A 22,894-nucleotide genomic window follows, 5' to 3' on the forward strand; every position below is an offset into this window, starting at 1 on the left:
GGCGGAGCTACGAGGAGCAGCTCTCCGGCACGAGCGGCCCCATTCAGAAGGGAGAAGACCGGACTGCGCAAGCACGTCTAATCGGGAGATTAGACGCTGAAATTAGACGGCACCATGGAGACGGGGACGCTAGCAACGGAACAGGTAAGTGAATAACTTCTGTATGGCTCATAATTAATGCACAATGTACATTACAAAGTGCATTAATATGGCCATACAGAAGTGCTGAACCCCACTTGCTTTCGCGGGACAACCCCTTTAATAAAGAACTTCCCTACTCCCTTTTAGCCAGTTTGAAGTAGTCCTCCTTATTGCTATGAAGAGGTTTACAAGGTCATAGAGAGATCATTCTGTGATGAAGCTTAGATCACACTGACAGACCCATTATGTTACATTTTGGGGAGATACATCCCCACCATGCCCGAGTTGAAATCTATGGTCAAGTATACTCATTGTGCTATTGTCTTGTTATTCTCAAGATAGGCCATCAGTAGTGATCAGCAGGGGTCCACTGATCAGCTATCCACCAAACCACCGTCACGGAGCAGGAAGCACATACCTCCACATACCAGGCAATGGCCCAGCATGGTATTGAAGGAACACACTGATTCATTTCAATTCACTATGCAGGATTGTTTTTTTTGGATTACGCTAGCCATTTTCCTCTTTTAATTAGGGATTTGTTGTACTCTTATTCTGTTCATGATTGGCCCATGCAGGTCTCATGGTTTTAACATTCATCATATCATATGGAGTATATTGAAGGCATTTGCTTAATTATTACACTATAATCTAAAAACGAGTGAGTATTTTTAATCTATCTTTCTTATGATCATGTTCTATCTATATTTCCTAAATATGTGACCACCACGTGAGTCTTGCATATATATCCTCGCTGGCATTATACAGTACATACTTGCACATAAGTTCTAACATGCAAATCGACATATAATTCATCCTGTCTCTGACGGGCTTGCAAGAGTCACATGACCTGTGGATTCAAAAAAGTAGTAAGCAACCCAGGGTGGCAGTACCAATGTGGTTCACTTTTTGAGATGCAAGGCAACCTGCCTAACTATTATGGCATCATTAATAGGTTGCTGGTCTGCATGTATCAGAAGGTCTGACACTTTGTATCTACTCTGTGTGGGAGTATACACCAAGCAGCTACCCCCCTCTATATTAAGAGGTTGTATGAGTGGCTGTCTCATCGGTGTCCCTCACAGGTGTAATTAGCTCCCTCATTTATTAGTTTGCTACCTGCATGCTGAGAGGATGCAGCTATCTGCCCTCCTTAATCAGTAAGTATAAGGCCATTTTCTGTGATTGTTTTTATATTTCCCCTTTTGTGACGTATTTATTGGAATAGCGCTAACATATTCCGAAGCGCTTTACAAATGATAGGGCTCAAACCACATAAGCTTGTCTTGATGTCTACCATTCTGATTTACAGAAATAAAAGATTATTATATCTGCCGATTCTGGATCCATTTTTGTCTCCTTTGAGCATAAAGGTGACTCTTCTTTTTTTATCTTTACTTCCACAGTGCTTTTCTATATGGATGCCGGTTACAGTTTATCTCTGATCCCTAGAATTTTGGATGTGTGACGGATTCAGACTAACTCCACATACAAAATAAACTCTCTTACTGACTGTTCAATGTCTGCGAATGCCCTGAAAAATCTAAATTCTTTCTTCACATTTCCTACATTCCAAACAAGAATGTTTTTTTTTTTTATCTCTATGACAATGCTCTGGTGTGTCTTCAAAACGTAACTTCTTAAAACACTTTCCAAATCTAGAATATCAAAAAGGCTTCTTTCTCCTCTATGTGGCATCTTTGATGTTTAACAAGATCTGATTTCAACATAAAACATTTCCCACATTCCAAACATGAAAATCCTGTATGGATTCTGTTATGTTTAACAAGAGTTGATTTATCTGTAAAACTTTTCCCACATTCTGAACATGAGAACGGCTTCTCTCCTGAGTGACGTCTTTGATGCTCTCTACGTTTGGCATTAGTAGTGAAACACTTCCCACATTCTGAACATGAAAATGTCTTCTCTCCTGTGTGAATTCTCTGATGTTTAACAAGGGGCGATTTATCTGCAAAACCTTTCCCACATTCTAAACATGTGTACGGCTTCCTTCCAGTGTGAATTCTCACATGCCTAACAAGATAAGATTTATCTGTAAAACATTTCCCACATTCTGAACATGGAAACGGCTTCTCTCCTGTGTGACATCTCGTATGTCTAACAAGAGTCGACCTGTCTGTAAAACATTTCCCACATTCTGAACATGCATGCGGCTTCTCTCCTGTGTGAATTTTGTTATGTCTAACAAGACGCGATTTATTTGCAAAACATTTCCCACATTCTGAACATGAAAACGGCTTCTCTCCTGTGTGAGCTCTCTCATGTAAAACATAATCCGATTTAACTGTAAAACACTTCCCACATTCTGAACATGAATATGGCATCTCCCCTGTGTGAGTTCTGTCATGTCTAAGAAGACTTGCTTTATATGCAAAACATTTCCCACATTCTGAACAAGAGTACAGCTTCTCTCCTGTGTGAATTCTTCTGTGTATATAAAGATGTGAGATGTCTGTAACCTGTTTTCCCCATTCACTAAACATTTTCTGATCTGTACTTATTGTAGAATTCTCTGATTGTTCGGGAGAAATTTCTTCGTTATTAGGGGCTTCACATAAGAGATCTGAACTCTCAAGTTTAGGATATACAATAAGGTTAATGATGTCTTCTTCTGAAGAATGATACATATCTTCATCTTCTACTTTACAATTTATCGAGGACATGAAGTTTTCATTAGAATTTTTATTGGGATCATGTGATAGATCTGTACTATCAAGTTCTGCATCTACATGGAGGGTAATGAGGTTTTCTCCTGAAGAGTGCTGTACAATGTCTTCCTCTTCTACTTTACAATTTAGCGATGCCATGAAGTTTCCATCAGAGTTCTCACTGGGATTTTCTGTTGGGATTAAAGTTTGATCTCTGTATAATGATTCTTAATATTGTTATTGAACACATGATCATGACTACAGTCTACGTTAAAAAGGGGTTGTCCAGCTTTGAACCATTTAATTTTGGTTTGCTTGGACATTTTTTGGAAAAAAAGCGCAGGTTTTTATGCAGTTTGGTTAAAAAAAAAAAGTCAGACGAGGATTCAAAATGAATACGGAATCTAAAGCTACAACATACTCCTTCTCCTTCCTGCTGGACCCACTTCTGAGTTTGGCTCAAAAACTGCATGAAAAGCTGCACTACCATTTTTCCAAAAATCACTGTGAGACCACACTTCACATAAAAATGTTCTCATCTCAGGCTGAATTCACGGACATGCTAATGAGGTCTGTACAGTCTACAGGCCTCAGTTTTTTAAAGCATCTATGAATCTATGCAATAGACAGAGGGAAGTTATCAATGTATAATAAAAGTATTCAGCACCTCAAGCCAAACAGAATTTTGGCTCTTTTAATGGTAAAAAGCATTCTAGCAAGCTCTAAAAATGGGACCTAATAGAGCGATCTCTGAGTACAGGTACGATAAATGTGGAATAGACGCTTCCTAATAATCTGAAATTAATTTTTTTTTCAACTTTTTGGGTAACCCACACAGCCCCTGCACATCTTTAAGCCCACAATGTCCAAATCTGTTTGCACCTTAATGACCAAGCCAAATTTTGGAAACCTGGTTTGTGTCGCTTTAACAAAGAATATCTATTTAAAGTTTTTGCACATGCAAGTAATTCTGACATTTAAAAAGAAAAAAATCAAATACTGTATTTTATTTAGGTGGTAAAAATACACCGATACGATTTGTGCATATTTAAAAAAAAATCTTAAAAAGAGGAAAAGGTAAAAAAAAGTTATTTTTTCCTATTTTCAACCTCAGTATGACAGATCTATCTCATCAAAGTGTCAACAGCCTACTTTAATTAATATATATTTTCTGTCTGTTAATTAGGCTAGCATATTTGAAAACTTTTTTGAGAAATTTAGGAAACTTATAAATTTCACATTATTTAAAATACTTTTTGTTTTCCCACAACAAGCCAAGAATGTAGAATGAAAACCCCCACCCAGAAATTACCCTACACTCTAAAGTATCCATTGAACGGTGGGTGTCATGAGTATTTTTGTCCCATTTTTTGCAGAAATTGCTACAAATTAGGTTGAGAAATTAAAATTTTATATTTTTCTACCGATGTGTCATTGTAAATATGTAAAAATGTTTCTGTACAGCACACATGTAAATGAAGACATGCACCCCAAAATGTATCACTCTGTTTCTCGTGTGTTCCAAAATATCCCAATTCTGCGCCTCAAGGAATATATATATACCCAGCCTCGCCTGAGTTGATTTGATACAACTGTTTATGTGTTGTTCGCACGGAATATTTTATAAAGTCAAGGTTACTTTAGAGTAACCGAGGAATAAAATATGTATACACACAGAGGAACGTTAGATTCTCCTCAGGCTGCATGTACTGATGTCCTGCTGCAGAATGTACCACCCCTCCCACTCCTCATTTAGGACCTAAGGAATGTTCGCGCCAAATTTCACACTTGTAAGACACCGATAAGTTACATTACGTAGGGGTGCACTTACTTTTGCACATATATATATATATATTACATACACATACATACATACATACATAAAGGGGCAGCATCCTAAACCAACTATAAAGTACCACTAGTCCCTAAAATAATGCCTACATTTTTAGAAGTATTGTTAGGTGTAAGAAATAGGTAAAAACTTGAACAAAAAATGTTACAAATCCCAAGTTATCAAATTAGACTTTTAAAAAGTCAGCAAGAATTCATCCACTGATAAATTCTTAAATCGGACTGAGGTGGACATACCGCCTGTACAGACAGTTGTATAGTATAGCCCATCCGAGCAGAGGAGAAGGAGGGAAGAAGGATCTTTGAAGAAGGAGACAGCTGCTGTATTAAAGATAATGAGGGGACCCTGAGGAGCAGTGCAAGAGACGGCCCCTGAGGAACGGTCTGTGTGAGTCCATGCAAAACAATCGAGTATACCTGATAGATCTATCTCATCAAATGTCAGGAGCATGGAGCCCTGGCCAGGAGAATTTATTATGGTGATTTGGTCAATGATCAGACAGAGATGACACCAACAGTGAGTTACTAAATGTAAATGTTTATTTTACCTCTGACTGCGTCAGATCAGTACCGTAATCAGGGTATGGGCTGCCGTCCTGGCATTCTTGTGTGTGAAACCAAAACTACCAGAATACCTGGTAAAGGGGTTGTTCTACTGTTTTTCAGCAGAAGGTAGACAGCGCCGTACATTTCAGTGGCCCAGGTTGGCACTGCAGGCTGAGTCCCATTAAAATGACCCTCTGGTTCAGAAACAAAGATGGCCACATTTTTGTCATATATGTGAAAAAGAGCCTAAATTGGAGAACTCCTATATTAAATGTCATATTTTGGATGTGTGTATGCACTGCACTTGACGGCTCTAAGGGTTTAGCATAGTTGCTAATGCCTGCCTATGCCCACAGCAAAAAATAATAATCAATAGTATATCTGTATCTTCTTACCCTGTGATATCGGAGGCTGGTGGTTCTCCATCATGACGTCCTTGTACAGATCCTTGTGTCCTTCTAAATACTCCCACTCCTCCATGGAGAAATGGACAGTGACGTCCTGACACCTTATAGGAACCTGACGCACACAAGGATACTGTCATTACCCAGACACCTCTAGTGCTGTTACTGTATAATTACCCAGCATTCCCAGCAGGGTCACCTCTCCAGTCAGCAGCTCAGTGATCTTGCTGGTGAGTTCTAGGATCCTCTTCTCATGTATCGGTAAGTGAGGAGGAGCCTCTGTGATGGGGCTCTGGCTCCTGCTCCATCCTCCTGACCAATGGAGATGGCTGTTGGGAGTCTTACAGTCACCTGCTGTCTTCTTCACCATCGTATAATCCTGTTGTGGAGTGAGACATGTAGAGGACTGAACCTGGTATTCCTCGCTCTAGTGAGACATCTGGCAGCCGAGCTTACATACTACTGCTTCATTCATTTCAGTAGGACCGCTGGAGGTAACCCAGTGCTTTGAACTAGTCTGTATCTGGCAGTCCCTCCTCACTACAATGGATGCAGAGAGGATGAGATGGGAACTCAGGACCCCCGTTCTCAAGATCAGTGGGGTTCTTAGCGGAGAGACTCTAACCGATTTGACTTTTACTTGCTATTCTGTGAATAGTTAATAAAAGAATACTATAAGATTACCCCTTAAATTTCTGTAACCTGGAGGCAAAGGGAGGACATGATAAAAAAAAAAAAACTTTACATAAGGTTCAGAAGACCCAGTGATGTCACAGGTCATATGAGGCGCTGGCAGAGTGATGAAAGCGTGCCGTTGGGAGCAGTGAGCAAACTGTAAAATTGAACTGTGGACAGCTGTCTTACTTTTTAAAATAAAAATAAAAAACTTGGACAAGCCCTTTAATCCCTTAGCACTACAGGATGTAGGTTTACCTGCTGGGCGGCTAGTACTTAGCACACCAAGATGTGAACTCACATCACACAGATGACAGGGGCTCAGAAGCTGAGCCTGTGCCATCCGCAGCGGGGGCCGGCTTCCCGCTGCAACAACAGGGATAGGTGAGTTCACTAATCCCTGCTGCTAACCCCTTACATGCCGCTATCAATATTTATCGCAGCATGTAAAGTGTGCACAGAGGGAGCACACTCCCTCTGTCACGTCATCAGCCTGCCCCCTCTCTCAAGTTATCAGCACATTTTTTCTCCCTCCCTTTCAGAAAAATGTCATAAACGTTATACAATGCATTACATTTACCCAAAAGATGGTACAAATAAAAAAACTACAGCCCTCATTCGGCCATGTTGATGGAAAACTAAAAAAATATGTTTTTTGAAAAGAGGATATGAAACTACCCCAAAAATTGTTGTGTCCTTAAGCCCAAAAAAGCAAAGGTCGTTAAGGGGTTAGAGCCTTAAATACAGCTCATGGGCAGTTTTATTAAGGAGAAATTAAAGGGAAGAACACAAGGGGCAAAATCTGATATAATTGGGGGGGGGGGGACATGAGAAAAATATTACTTTATTTAAGGAGTATTAAACGCTGGGAAGAAACTAACAGCAGATGCGGTTGGGGAATCAACAGTAAGTGATAATAAACCCACTTGGGATAAACCAATCTATCCTAACGAAACCTAAACAGGAAATAATGTAGGGGTACACTAGAGGACCATGTGCTTCTCCTGCTGTCAGTCTTCTAGGTTTCTGCTGGCAAAAGTCTAAGTTCCAGACCAAACTCAGTCCACGTGATTCTGCCAGTTCCTGTCTGCCCTTTCCTCCTCATTACAAGGAGCCTACTTCCCATTCTCATCGCTCCTACAACATTACTATTAGCTCATTGGTTCCCACCATACAGAACTGACCATATTGGTGGCCGATCTTCACATTATCTGCTGTTCAGTTATTTTGTTCTCCTTGACTTGGAAGGTCTGGAAGCTGTAGGGCTAGGTTTACTTCTGCATTAGGAACCTAAGTTCAGGGGTTCCATTATAGATCCGGCACAAAATGCTGGAAGATAAAGTCCTGCATGAACAACTTTTTTGGCTGGCAAAATGTTGGACAGCTGAATGGAGATCAAGCGGACACCATTATTGTCAATGAGGTCCGTTGGAGGCTGTTAGCTTCCGTCATAAGATGGATAAGTTTGGCAGGGGATTCAAAATGGAAACCCCAAATGCAGATGTGAACATAGACTAATAAAGGGACACTGGATTGTATCCTATTACTTCCTATATTGTATTTCCTCTTCCCTTAGTCTGACTTGCTACATAATACAATAAAGATAATATGCAAATAAGGGAGATGGAATAAAACTTCCACAGCGCCACCTATTGAAAGGCAGCATTCCTTCAAGTAAAAGTTAGACTCTTTACACAAGCCTTGTAGCAATGACTGGGAATTAAAAGCAAAGGCAGACTCTATGTACAGACAGCTGTTTCAGGGTATTTGCCCTTCAACAGTGTGCAGAAGGATTCTGCTTTGCTAGTGAGAGGCCTGCGTCACCCCAGGTGCTCTCCCTAAGGAGAAAAAATAAAGATGATAGAAATATAGAAAAGCTTACCTCTCCGGTCAGCAGGTAGATGATCTCCAAGGTGAAGTTTAATATTCTTATGGTGACATTGTTTCTTTTTTTGTCCATCCTTGGTGGGTCATTCAGGATAAGGACTGCTTTGGATGAGAATATGAGAGAAGTGGATAAACTGAAGGGTGCTGGTACTGCCGGCAGCTTGTTGTGCTACACAGTTTATGCCACTCCATTTCACCCCTTAGGCCGCCTGCAGACAAGCGGGTCGGATCCAGCGGCGAGAATTCTCGCCGCAGGACCCGACCCGAGCGCCTGCAGAGACGAGCGCGTACTCACCCGCGCCCGGCGGCCCCGGCTCTTTCATGTGCCGGCTGCCGGGCAGCCGGCGCATGCGCAGATCGGAGCCGGCGGCCGGGTGAGTGACGTTTCTGTGCGGGGCTCGCAGAGCCCCGCACAGAAATAGGACATGCCGCGGTTTGTTTGCCGCGCGAGATTTCGCTCGGCCAAACCGTGGCCGTCTGCATAGGAGTGCGTATTGTAATGCACTCCTATGCAGTCTTTGAGCGGCGGAAATCCAGCGGGAAATCCTGCCGCGGGATTTCCGCCCGTGTGCAGGCGGCCTTAGAGAGTTACAGAGACCGCATACAACAGCCAGGGCAGCTGATTCTGTAATCTCAGGCAGCGCAGGGAGCCAGAATGGTTTCAGACATGAAACCTGCATCCAGGGTTGTGGATTCTAAGCCCCATTTTTGTGGAACGAGGGTTAGTAGAAATGTACTGGCTCCGACTCCAGCTTATAAATATAGTTAGATAAATTATTTTATATATATATGATACAGTTAATTCAATGCTGAATTTTTTACATATTTAATTCCATAAGAATTTAGAAAAACTTTTGAAATGTCCTGTATATACATGTTCTATTTATCTAAGCCCCTATTTGTAACAGCACAGGAGCAAGTATATATGGGGATGAGTGTCGGGCATCATTGGCCCGACACTCATCCCGTGTAAAACGGCCTTAAGAGCTATATGAAGCGAGTGTGCGTGCTGCATTCTAAGTGTGCTGTTTCTTAAGTGTGTGACTTGGGATTAGCGAGTTTGGATTCAGGGACTTTGGAAGAGTCGCTTGTATTTATTTACTGCTTATATATTTTAAGTTTTGCATATATTTCTTTTATCTAATCTATCTGTACAATCCACCTTTAGAATGTGCTTCATGATTGACAATGCCATCAGGTGTACATCAGCCCTTGAACAGCTGTACAAGGGTGCATACTGCCGGACGAGATGTGAACGAGTTGCACATTTGGAAGCTCAGATCCTGGATCTCAATGCACAGCTTGCAACTCTGAGATTCATTGACAACATGGAACGGAGCTAGATGCTTACTGAGCTGCACTTGATGGGGTAGATGTGGTGGTGGATGGTAACATGCAGGATGATCAGGCAACTAACTGGGTGACAGAGGTAGGGATCGAGGGAAGATGCAGGGGGCTAGTCCTGAACTGGCACACCCCAACAAGTTTGCAAAGTAAGCAGATGAGGTGAATACAATTACAGGATTAGGACAATTGCAGCACAAATGGCTTCTAAACATGAGGGGATGTCTGCTCCAGTAAGAAGGGTAATAGGAGTGCAGGGTAGGCTTGACAGGTCCTAGTGGTGGGAGACTCAATTATTAGGGGGATAAACATAGCGATCGGTTATAAAAACCAGGATCATCAAACAGTATGTTGTCTTCCTGGTGCTAGAATTGGGTTGACAAATTACTGGGAGGAGCTAGTGAAGACCCATGGTACACATTGGCACCAATGACAGAGTTAGAGGTAGGTGGAAGGTGCTTAAAAAGGATTTCAGCGAATTTTGTAAGTTTAGGGCAAGGACCTCCAAAGTACTAATTTCTGAAATACTACCTGTACCACGTTCCACACGAGAAAGGCAGCGGGAGATTGGGGAGGTAAACAAGTGGCTCCAGAGTTGGTGTAGGAAGGAGGAGTTATGTAAGTTTTCTGGAAAACTGGGCAGACTTTGCTGTCACCTATGTAGGGGTGGGCTGCATCTGAAAGGGCAGGGGGTAGCAGAGCTGGGGGAGAAGATGGCTAGATGGTTAGAGGAGTGTTTAAACTAGGGACAGGGGGGCAACCAGAGAGATAGGGGAGGAAGACAGTGTAGACAGTGACCTGGGACTAAGTAATGAAGATAAGGGCGGAGTGATGCGAGGGGTTAGTACAGTTAGAACTAGCAGAATAGTTAATAGGGGTACAATGAAAAAAATAACCAAAACTCTCTAAACTAAATGGTGACTAATGCTAGAAATTTGACCAATAAAGTTGACAAACTGGAAAAACTATGACATAGTGGGAATAACTGAGACCTAGTTAGATGAAAGCTGTGACTGGGCGGTGAACTTACAGGTTTACAGTCTGTTCAGAAGGGATTGTACATATGAGAAATGGGGAGGGGTTTGTCTTTATGTAAAATCCTGTTAAAAATCCTCACTATGTGAAGATATATGGAAGGTAGATGAGTATGTGGGGTCTATATGAGTGGAAGTACATGAAGGTAAAAACAATACAAAACTATGTAAAGTAATTAAGATAAGAGAGGACAAAATGCAGGTGAAAATGGATCTGGATAAGTTTGGGTTTCAGCAGAAAAGTGGCAGAGGAGGTGTAACACTGATAAATGTGCGGTTCTATACATGGACAGAGAAAATACATGCCCCCATTACACACTAAATGGGAAACTACTGGGAGACAACATGGAGAAGGACTTTAGTTAACTGTAAACTTCACTGGGGCAACTAGAATCAGGCAGCTGCTGCCAAGGCAGATAGGATCATGGGGTGCATCAGAAGAGGTCTAGGGGCACATGATGAGGACATTGTTCTTCCTCTTTACAAGTCACTGGTCAGACCACACATGGAATATTGTGGACAGTTTTGGGCACCGGTACTCAAGAAGGACATATCAGAGCTTGAGCGGGTACAAAGGCAGGCAACTAAAGTAATAAATGGAATGGGCGGACTACAATACCCAAGGGGGTTATCAAAATTGGTGTTTCATAGTTTCGAAAAAAGACGGCTGAGATACGACCTAATAACTATGTATAAATATATCAGGGGACAATACAGAGATCTCTCCCATCATCTATTTATACCCAGGACTGTAACAAGGGGGCGCTCTAATAACTATGTATAATATATCCGGGGACAATACAGAGATCTCTCCCATGATCTGTTTATACCCAGGACTGTAACAAGGGGGCTGGAGTAGGTTGGGAGTAGGTGGAGCCTTGCAGTCTGAGCAGAGCTGAGCTACTGAGCAGATGTGTCTGGAGCCCTTTCCCTCTCCCTGGAGAGGTGAGGGGGCCTCCATGAGTGTGCAACCTAGCACATCCTCCACCATTCCCCGGGTGAGACCAGCGGGGAATGACGGTGTGTTACTGGTCTCAGGAGGAGAGCGACTAAGAAGATCCCAGAGGCTGATGCAGCAAGACTCCATGGAGAGTGCAGGCCAACCTGGAGAGAAAGGTGAGTCTTCCCAAGGACGGGATGGTGGCGATTCCCTTATCCAGTACAAGGGGTGGGGTGAGCGCCGTCCCGGGGAGACCACCAACAAGTATAGTACTAGAATTCATTTATGTACAAATGAATTTGAGGCATGCGGTCAGAAGCTTAAAAAGCTGCAGGTGGAGCTGAAATCTTTGAAGGCTCGGGCAGAGACTGCTACAAGGAGAAAGGACCGTGTTACAATATCAGAAGAGATGGGAAAGGTGAGAGAGGCCATTAAGCTTTATTCTACTAGAAAAGAGTATATTTTACAGAATGCTGGTGGATTTAAAGAAAGACTGAGCAACCAAGAGAGATTCGACAGCATGAGGAACCTCTCTGGGAAGGAGTTAGCAGTAACCTCGGTGTCTGACAGTGAGGAGGATGAGGCAGGTGTAATGGCATCTCCAGGTGTGATGTCCTGCAGGGCGTCTCCAGATCTATCACCTGTGGAGATTTCCCAGCCCATCCCCCCAAGGCAGCCCAGCCCAAGGCTGAGTGCTTCTTACTCCTCAGATGAGGAGGAAAGGGAGGGAGAAGGTGGTTATTTAATGGCAGAAATTAAAAGAATGGAATCCCCCACTAATATGTCTAATCTTTCTTTTGGGGACGACCTACCTGAGGAGTGCAAAGAAAGATCAGGAAAAGGCAAGCAGAAGAAGAACAAGAAGAAGAAGCAATTACAGGTCGTATGCACCCGTTTTGTATCATTTCCTAGCCCCTCTGGTCAAACAGACTCGGCTTCTGCGGTGGTCCCGGGAATGGATCAGAGGGAGAGAATCTTTCCCAGCGGCACCCAGGGGGAGGATGGGAAAGACCCCCCTGCTCAGCTGACCCCAGTACCAGTAATGGTGTTGGATGTTGAGCAGGGAGGGAAAGGTATGGCATCCGTTGTAAGTCAGGCACCTGCGGTGGGTGTTGATACTCCCATGGACTGCACGCTCGCGGGTGGCGTGCCGTCTTCCGAGATAGACCCCGCCCTCCGGAGCACGCAGGCATCCGGGGAGGGGGTGCAGGCTATCACCTTGTCAGAGGTGAATCCTGATGCCCGGAGCAGGCAGACATCAGCGGCGGTGTCAGAGTCTGGGCACGGGATCGCAGCTGCTCCGGCAGCACGGGACACCAGGGCATCGGCAGGCGGTGCCGGCATCTAGGAAGGGGGCGGAGCCTAGTGACGTTACAGTGGCAAAATCGGTGACATCTGGTCATGGAGGTCAAATAGCAGTTGGAGTGAAAAAGGCTTCTCCTGTTTCAGGGGTACTAGTGTCAACAGGGATGCAGGTGGTGGGACGTGAAAGTGCGAAGGAGGTCCAGGGGAAGGGGCTACATAAGGGTGGGTGTAGCATATCTACTGTGGTTGCAGAGGAGGGGGGTGGTAGTAGGAATGCTGGTAGGAGCACTGAGGATGGTAGTGGATCCGGAGTCACAGGAGAGGAGGAGAGGATGTCTGGGATGGTAGTGGCAGGTGCAGTGGGATGGGAAACCGTGAGTGATATAAAGAGTGTTTCTTCTGAATTAGAAAAGTCAGGAGGGTGTCCGGCTATGCAGACTAGCCTGGCCATTATAAGGGTGACCGCGGGGTCCATGCAGGGTGTAGTTCGTCCTAGATTGTGGGGAGAGGCTCAAAACCTGGTCACCTCCTCTGCCGACGTACAACAGCCGGAGTCTAGGGATGGGAGGGCTGTTTGTCCAGAAAGGGATGCTGTGGGGAGGATTGCCCACCCATCTATTGCTATGGTTAGTGGTGCTGCGTCTTCAGATGGTTTTGGTGGAGATGCTGCATTATCTACAGATATTAGGACTGGTGCCCAGGAACAGGCCAGGGCTGATGTTGCCGTAGTGGGGGGTGCGGTGGGGGCTGTGTCTGACCCATCTCCCCTCCCGGTGGTGCCTGGCCCCAAAAGTTATGCTGGAGCGGTTACCGGGGGGGCAGAGAGGCCTTTTTCCCGTGGGGCTGGACAGGGAAATTTACAGCGGCGTCTCTTGGAGGCCCTGAGGCGGGGAGAAAAGACGGCCAATATAGAGGGTGAGCAGGTTAACCTCGAGTTCTGGATCCAGCGGCATGGACTTGGGGCCTTCCGAGAGAATAGAGGGAATTGGTCGCTCCCAACAAGCGGGCCATCGGGGGCCAGAAGGAATGTAGTCCGTCTTCGGCATATAGGTAGCAGAGATACATGCCCAAAACGGGGGAAGGTGGTTGAGCTCCTGCTGAATATGGGCTTCAGGGCATATGACATCTTTGCCCTGATCCATCCTTTTGGCACCTCGGAGTTTGACTTTGTTCGGTCAGAAGGTCTTGAACTTTTCTGGTCGAATTATGAGCTGGTTCAGACTAGGCCCGACTGGCGGGATTTCGAGGTGATTCCCGTTTCCCACCAGGACACGGTGAAGTCAGTGACCGTTTTAACCCATAATGAGAAACTGTCGTTCATTGACATCATGACCTGGATATCTCGTTACGGGGAGGTACAGGGCAACCCCACAAAGAACCGTGACGAGTACGGCATCTGGTCTGGAGCCTGGACTTTCCTGGTGAAATTGAGGCGGTCCGGAAACTCTGTTACCCACATTCCCTCCTCTGCTTTCTTGGGAAGAGATAGGATCCTGGCCTTTTACCAGGGGCAGCCGAAGGTCTGTCACAAGTGCGGTGACCCCACACATTTCAGTGCTGTTCTGGATTATGATTTCTCCAGCAGGCTTTGGGGTATTTTGTTGCTTCCGAATTATATCGTGTGCACACTTCGTCGACCAGAATCAGACACAAATGCTGGTCTAAAACCGGGAGAGTCTCTACAATGTGTAGAGGCTCAAGCCTTTTATTATAACACATGACAACCGCCCTTCAATGGGCGTGCAACAGATTACATCAGTAACATATAAGATTCTCATTTGTCGGATCATATAGAATCCCCCACCTCTCTGCCCACCCCCTTCCAAGTGCTGATGTAATATGGACTTTTGTCCTAGCTGAAGTCAGCTCCGTGTAGTGATGAATCATTGTTTACCTAGCTTCAGGATGGGAGGGGTGGAGAGGGCTAGGAAGACACTCAGTATTGAATGCAGGTATATATATATATATATAATCCTATGACCTTTAACTCTTAGAGGCTGGTTGTGTAATTCTATGTACTTAGAGCAAATACTATGATTAGATTGTGTGTGTGTCCTTTAAACTCCTCAGAGCTTAGAGTCATTACAACAGCAAAATACATTTGGGTTATATAAACCGATAGACATTTTATACAAAATAATCATCATGTCTATCACAATCCCCCCTTAAAATGTCTATCCTCTAATTCTCTATCTAATTTTCACAGTTTTCTGCGCATGAGCCTATAACTGGAGCGCGTTGAAGGTTCGTTTTAGAGTCTTCAAGGGGGTGTAGGACTTGTCCACTCCTTCTGGGGATGCATCCAGCAAACTCATGGTGGGAGCGGCTTTTCCAGCATCAGTTTCACAGGTCTCTCTGACACAGGGGATAACACAGCAGACTAGAACAGAAAAGGTAACCATCAGTTCACATACAACAGCGACGCCCGTCTGTGCCAGGATCCTTTACCACCCGCTCATCCATGGCGAGTGCTGGTCCCAAAAGTTAGCTCTTTTTAGTCAGTGCGGTCAACTTCTTAATGGCAAGTGCGCCTTTACCCGCGGGTCACGTGTCGTCTAGGATGTAGGTACAACAAGTCTCCCCTATCATCTTTACAGACACTCCCCTTTTTAGCTAAAGTCATATCTAAGGTCATTCTATTTTGAAAAGTCATAGTCGAGGTAGGTCCTATTGGTCGACTAGTCCCTATAAGGCGTCTCTAGTATAATTTATAAACCACTGCTAACTATAATAAACATAATTAATCCAATCAACGTTTATTTACCATAATGACCAGGAAAATGGACTCGATTCTAGTTTTAACTTGGTCTCTAATTTTTAAAACTTGTCAGGTACCCCCCTTGGCTATCCTATGACGTCAATGTACACGTGTAGATCAAAACTACCACCAGGGGTCTCTCTTCTCGCTCTAGTATAATGTTACAATACTAGTAGCGTGCACAGGTACGCACGGCGTGGGACTCCCTAATCTTCACCCACACCAATGTCCCTCCTGGAGATAGTCCTAATGGTGAACACGTCCAGGTCGCCTCACCCTTGCGTCAGGGTTTTCCCACTGCCCGTAAGTCCCTACTCCTAGGAGGGGGGGGATCCCTACCTCACCTCAGAGGGAGGCCATGGATTCCCTGGGCTCATTTCCGGGCATCCATACCCTCTATCTGTACAAGTTAACACCCCACAGGGTGTGCCCTCGCCGGAACCTAAGGTCTTCTGCACTATCCCTTGGCAAATGGGAATTCCACTGACAATCCATCTTAGGAGATCGGGGCAGGCACAGTACTAGTACATTTCTCCTTTTCTTTGGTAGCGTATGTGGTTGGCATTATTGGAACTGGCTCTTCATCTTTTTTAAACAAGGGAAATATTGGTGAGTTCCCCAAAAATCTCCCTCTACCCTGCCTAATTGCCTGGCAGGTGTAGTTTCCAGGGTAGTCAGTAACACTCTCTCCGGTGCAAAACACTTAAGTAGTTATAGAGTATTCCTTCTTCCATTTCTCACGGACAGTGTAATTAGCGGAAATGTTCGTGAAGAGACTAATAAACCACTCTTCAGCATCTACAGGGAGATTTAGGGGGACCATCCCCGAGTGTAGTCGGGCACTACCGCACACGCAACAGTTAGACTTGTTGCTCCTGTTAGCATTGTACCTCATCAACTCCAACCAGAGATTCTGGTCAGAGTAGCCAGTCGCTACTGTCAAGGTGTCCACAAAAGGTAGGGTCGGCTATGATCATCATGTTCGTCAAGGTCTTTATCTTACGGCGGAGGGGGTTAATTATGGGCACGGGACTAAGTGAAGGCTTCCATTCGGCTGCATCTACCATATCCCTTATTTTAAACTTCCCTAAGGGATCTGTCCTCCCGTACCGGTATGTGCCCAGACTATAAGTCTCCCCGTCCCCCGGGCTTGGATCTCCCATGGTTAATGTAAAAACCGCATTAAAACCAAGCAACATACTAAGTTCAGCCTTCCAATACCTGCTGTCCTTATTATTCTCAAGGAGGGTTATACGACTAATTAGGGATTTCCCGCTCTTATCTTTCTTATTTAAGGCACTTCGCCTTTATAGGACTAGTCTGTTCCTGCGTTCCATCCCACTTATCCCCAATAACGGCAGTCTTCTCCCCAGACGTTATCAGTGGCGCAAACATATTGTATTCCCCGGGTATATAAGTCATATAACCAGCTGGACTGAGCTAAATCTGGCCTGCGGTGGGATCTTGCGCCTAGACACGGGACCACAGTACAATAGTCGAAGGAATATGCGGCTACTTGAGCATTGGACGAGTTATACTAGAAGGTAACCGTACCCTTATATTCTTCCGACTAAGGATTCCAGTTGCCACCCTCCTCTCTCACTAGCCTTAACCAGAGTAATGTCTTTGGCACAACTAAGACTGGTCTCCCGGATCTGAAGCTTTCTTACAGTATGAAGCATGGATCCATGTAAGTCTTTCGGCTAGTTTCACAGCTGTGGCAGTAGTCAGAAGCACCTGGTAGGGGCCATCAAATCGGGGCTCAGGAGGGTGCTTCCTGGGGAACTTCTTGACGCACACCCAATCCCCAGGCTGCAAGATATGTGTCCCAGTGTCTGCCTCTGAGTCTGGAAGAGAACACCTGTGCATAGGCTTTGGTTAGTGCTTAACAAGGGAAAAATCACATACTTAGTCAACACATCAGATTGTAATTGTAACCACTGAGGATAGTAAAGACCTAGCCTTGGGGCTAGCCCAAACAATCTCGTAGGGAGATAATGTATAATCCCCCCTGGGTTCATATCTAACACTGTATAAGGCTATTGGATGACAGTCCTTCCAAAGTGGCGTCATTTTTAAGTATCTTACTTTTAGCGTGCCACTACGTCTCTCCACCTTGCCACTACTCTAAAGGTGGTACAGTATGTAAAAGGCCTGGGATACACCCAGAGCAGACATGACATGTTACATTCACCTGCGAAGTTTATACCTCTGTCTGACTCTGAATCACCTCTGGTACCCCATATTCACAGTTTACCTCGTTCATGAGCTTCTTTGCGGTTACCTACTTGTTTGCCTTGGTAACAGGGTCAGCCTCCAACCTGCAAAGACATCAACAACAACAAGCACGTATTCATACTTCCCAACAAGTGGGAGCTGAACGTAGTCAATTTGCAATCCCTGAAATGGGTAGAGTGGTCCCGGCAAGTGTGATGTGGCAAATTTACTTCTGCCCTGACTCACCTATGGCATAGATCATGCTAAACCGGACAAATGATGCAGCAGCTACAGAGAACCCAGAAGTCGCCCAACCTCTTTCAAGCGTCGTCGTCAGTGCTGCTTTACTAGGTGGGTCTTTGCGTCCATCAGCTGGGCCATCATGGGATACAGGAACTGTGGTGGGCAAGTGCTGTTGACCGTTCACCACACGCTGTCCTGTTTCTGCTGCTCCCATATTAGTCCATTTATTCTTTCCTTCCTTGCTGGCTGGTAACTGTAAAAGTCTTTAGCATATCAAAGTCCAAATTTTTGTCAATGTCCAAAGTTTTTTACCACTGACTCATGCTGTCAGTATCTTTTCTTCTTTCTTCCACGGCTTGAGGGCCGCTGCCTTTGCTATGCTGTCAGCGAGGGTGTCGTCTCTCGCCTCTCCAGTGTAGGAATCGGTGCGAACTCTCAACTTTGTCAGGTAGAAGCAGGGCCTCCATGCGACTCTGTACCGCTGCACCATTCTCAATTGGTTGTCCTGCTAAGGTAAAAACTGTCTGGCCTTCCATATTGGGCCGTAATCATGAGCTATGCCAAATGCATACCAGGAGTCAGTGTAAAGGGTTGCCGTCTTACCTCTCGCCACTCTACACGCCTCAGTGAGGGCCTTCAATTCCGCTTCTTGTACTGTGACATGCGGAGGCAGAGCTTCTGCTTCTAGGACATCTTGTTGTGTGACCACTGCATATCCGATGTGGAGTCATCAATCCTCACCCTGGTACCATCTGCAAAAAGCTCAACATATGCATTATCAACAGAGGTTCTGATAACTGTTTGCATACCTGCAGTTTCTTACCGAATTAGTACTAAATAATCGTGCTGATGTTCTATTTCACATGGCTCGGAATCTTGTAGCACAAAATCATTTATTTATTTATTTTTTTCAAACCCAATAGCTGATCTACAACACCTAGATCATCTATGACCCAGATCACCTATGCCTCCCCCCGTTTGAACCGCAATACTCAATGGAAAAAGAGTCATTGCGTTCAAACTAGTAAACCAAGAGGCACAAAAACAAGCACTTTGTAGGTCAAGGTGACATTGTATGCAGCGAAGTCTGAGCGAAAATCTCCTTAAAAAAAATTTTTTTTTTTCCCCTTTCAGGTCGCAGTTAGCATTTTTTAACACAAGGGGGCGCCACACAATTCAAATTTTACGTCAACCAGTGTAATAGTATTTCAGGGTATGGCCAGCGTTTAGCTTTTACTCTCCTGTCGGAATATAATTATAGCTTCAGTGTAGACTGACACTAGAATATACAAAAGACTTAAAGAAAAACTAAAGAATACGGATGAATTAACATCCTACTCTGGGCAATTCAGTCCCTCTTTCTTCACATAAAAAGTAAAATTACTTCACCAAATTGCATGAAAAAGTTTGCTGGGTGACTATAGGGAAATTATTCCATCTGTAGGAGCCTTCCGTAACATCATCTGTCTGAGCATCCATTGGAGAAGCGGGCAGTGGAAAACAGAGCCCCTGGGAACATGAGAGAGCGTCCCCTGTCATGTATTCCTGGTCTCTGCCCCCCATGCATCAACTCCAATCTTCCATGCACTATAAACCAGCTTAGTCATCTACTATGTCCCAAGCTGCATCTTCACAAAGGTTTGTTTCCCTGAACTTATCACACATCCAAAGTGGCCACATCTTGGAGCGTAACAAAGGCCGGTCAAACAAAACCTTACTTCAGACAATCATGATGTTAGCACTGGATACAGTGGCATTGGGGAATATAGGCCTCCCAAATGCAGCAAAATGGCCGCCAGAGGCAGAAAGGGGCGGGGCTACAGATCTCCCAGGTGAGGCAAAATGGCTGCCGGAGGAACGGGCGGGGCCAGGGGCAGCAGCACTCCCAGGTGAGGCAAGATGGCCGCTGGAGGAGAAAGGGGCGGGGCCAGGTCCTGTCCCGGATGGGGAGGGACCGGAAGTAACATCACACACCCTGAAAGTGAGCACATGGGGGGGGGAGTAACTTCAGGGTGGGGGCAGGCCTCACTACATTTTCTGCAGAGTCACACTATGTTGGACTGTAAACATTGCAAGCGCGGCCGCCATTACAGGGAGGGGCTGTAGTGAACACAAAGGCATTACATTGTTCATTAGCAATACACATACCCCACTACATGCTTTCCCCTCTTCAATCTCTTAACTACATTATACCTCCTCCTAGCAATCTAAAAACACCTTTCTTTCTGCTGGGCTTCCTACTCATCTTCTGAAAACTTTCTACAACCTATCTTACCTGTCCATGACCTAACATTTCATTCTGCAACTTTTCCTGATCCTTCACTTTGTATAACATTTCTACATGTTCAGTAAACTCTGCTGCCTTCCCTTCAGCAACCAGATCACAAGCTCTATGACCTTTGTCCTTGCTCACTTTGCTCAACTCTATTCTATTCAAAGTTTCTATTCATTCTATTCGAAGACACAGTAGTGTTTCTCTTGTAAAATCTGCTTTCTTCAAATCCTTCCAATATAACCTCTCTTTCCCACTCAGATTACAATGCACATTAATTCTACAAAACACAGGGAACGACAAAGTAAACAGAAAGGGTTAATTGGAAAAAGCTTTCAGTTCACTCTTATCAGCAGCCCTCCCCCCAACAATAAACACTGCACATTCTTTCTATAGTACCAAACAGACGGGATTACTGGAGAATACCCACAACGGCTCAAGGTATATATCTCATCTACCTTTATAACAGCCCACCGTATACTAGTAATCCCCAAGAGCACTCCTTGTACACGATCTAGACAGGACATTTAGCTATACGCAGAGACTGACGATTATTTTCAATGACCAAGAGTTTTCTGGAAGCTTCAGCCGTCACAAAGCACGGCTATATTCACCCGTATATACCTTTCCACATATGAGAACATAACACGCTCAATCATAAAGGTAAGTATACGTATCATAAATCTTCCTAACCTCACACTAGTTTTACCTAGGAGAAAGTGTCACTGGCGTGTTCCCTCAGACGTAAACAGCCGAGTCCGCCCTCCCGACACATTAACCCTCACAGAATTTATCTCTTGGTCTTGCATAAACAATTTTTAACCGTCTCAGACACAACAGCATACAAAATACCCCTAGACAGGTAACATGGTGATTTTCCGAGTGGACAGAACTAGAGTTATTACCTGTCTTTCAGTGAAGGTCCAGTCTGGATCAGGAACAGGCAGAAAAGCAGTCAGAACCCAGCTCACATCGGTAGATTTACATAAAGCAATCTTACCGTGTTCTGTAGATTTTCGGGCCCCTGAGTTCTGCGTGCCATCTGCCGATCTCTGTACGTTCCAGGCTGTGACCTCACAGATCCACTCGCTCACCCAGGGACTCCACTGTTCTGGATTATGATTTCTCCAGCAGGCTTTGGGGTATTTTGTCGCTTCCGAATTATATCGTGTGCACACTTCGTCGACCAGAATCAGACACAAATGCTGGTCTAAAACCGGGAGAGTCTCTACAATGTGTAGAGGCTCAAGCCTTTTATTATAACACATGACAACCGCCCTTCAATGGGCGTGCAACAGATTACATCAGTAACATATAAGATTCTCATTTGTCGGATCATATAGAATCCCCCACCTCTCTGCCCACCCCCTTCCAAGTGCTGATGTAATATGGACTTTTGTCCTAGCTGAAGTCAGCTCCGTGTAGTGATGAATCATTGTTTACCTAGCTTCAGGATGGGAGGGGTGGAGAGGGCTAGGAAGACACTCAGTATTGAATGCAGGTATATATATATATATATAATCCTATGACCTTTAACTCTTAGAGGCTGGTTGTGTAATTCTATGTACTTAGAGCAAATACTATGATTAGATTGTGTGTGTGTCCTTTAAACTCCTCAGAGCTTAGAGTCATTACAACAGCAAAATACATTTGGGTTATATAAACCGATAGACATTTTATACAAAATAATCATCATGTCTATCACAGTGCGGCATGTACCAAAGTGATGTGTACATTGTGTGGGGGAGAGGGTCACCATGCCGCCTCGTGTACAGACATTCGCTGCAACCTGTGTGGTGTCCTAGGACACCCCTTCAGTCGCTGTCCTCAGCGTGCCCGTGCTGATGTTGCTCCTGATCCGACTGGGGTACCCCGGGGCAGCGGGGCCTCAGCTGGAGAGGGGGAGGGTGGAAGTAGGGGGTCTGGAGGTCCGGTGATGGAAAAAGGTGGAAGAGTGAGTAAGACCAGACAGCAGATGTCCCGAAAGGAGGCAGGGGAAGGGGGGGAATCCAGTAGGATGACCCTGGTCCCTGTTTCCCAAGGGCCAGTGACCACCTCTGAGAACATAAGGGGCAGCGATTTGAAGGAAGAGGTCAGGAGACTGGCGAGAGAGGAGGACGAAAGGTCCAGTTCCCTATCAAGTTCCCATCCAGAAGACAGTTTGGATGAGGAGAGTAGGGAATGGCAAAAGGAAAAACGTAAGAAGGGTAAACAGAATAAAAAGAAGGGGAAAAAGAAATCTTCTCCCCCTCCAGGTCAGATGCTAAAGGAGGGCCAAACCGGCTCCCCTCTGGTCATCTTAACAAACCGCTTTCAGACTCTGGAAGGAGGCGACCCTGAATCCTCCTCATTAGAGGAGGAGGAGGAGGAGGGGGAGCCAAGGAATAGAGTAGTGCCGGTGGGGGACGTCGCTCCCCTCCCTCCTGGGGGGCCACAAGTTCCTCCGGGGGTTAGGGGAGACTCAGTGCCACGGGACAAAGGTGAGGGCTCCTCTCCGAATCTGGAGGGGGGTTCACAAAAAGAAATAAACAATCATGTAAAAAATATAAATATTGTAGAAATGGATATGTCGGAGTGTTTAAAAAGGGGTGGTAGGGATTCTGGTGGG

The 22,894-nt window shown here is 45.0% G+C and overlaps 1 pseudogene; it reads right to left on the reverse strand.

The window, feature by feature from the left end:
- Positions 1-1,799: 1,799 nt before the first annotated feature.
- The window catches only part of LOC136612155 (zinc finger protein 850-like), a 460,849-nt pseudogene continuing 439,754 nt past the window's right edge, over positions 1,800-22,894 (reverse strand).

The sequence above is a fragment of the Eleutherodactylus coqui genome, chromosome 1 (genome assembly GCF_035609145.1).
Source record: "Eleutherodactylus coqui strain aEleCoq1 chromosome 1, aEleCoq1.hap1, whole genome shotgun sequence".
Classification (NCBI taxonomy): Eukaryota; Metazoa; Chordata; class Amphibia; order Anura; family Eleutherodactylidae; genus Eleutherodactylus; species Eleutherodactylus coqui.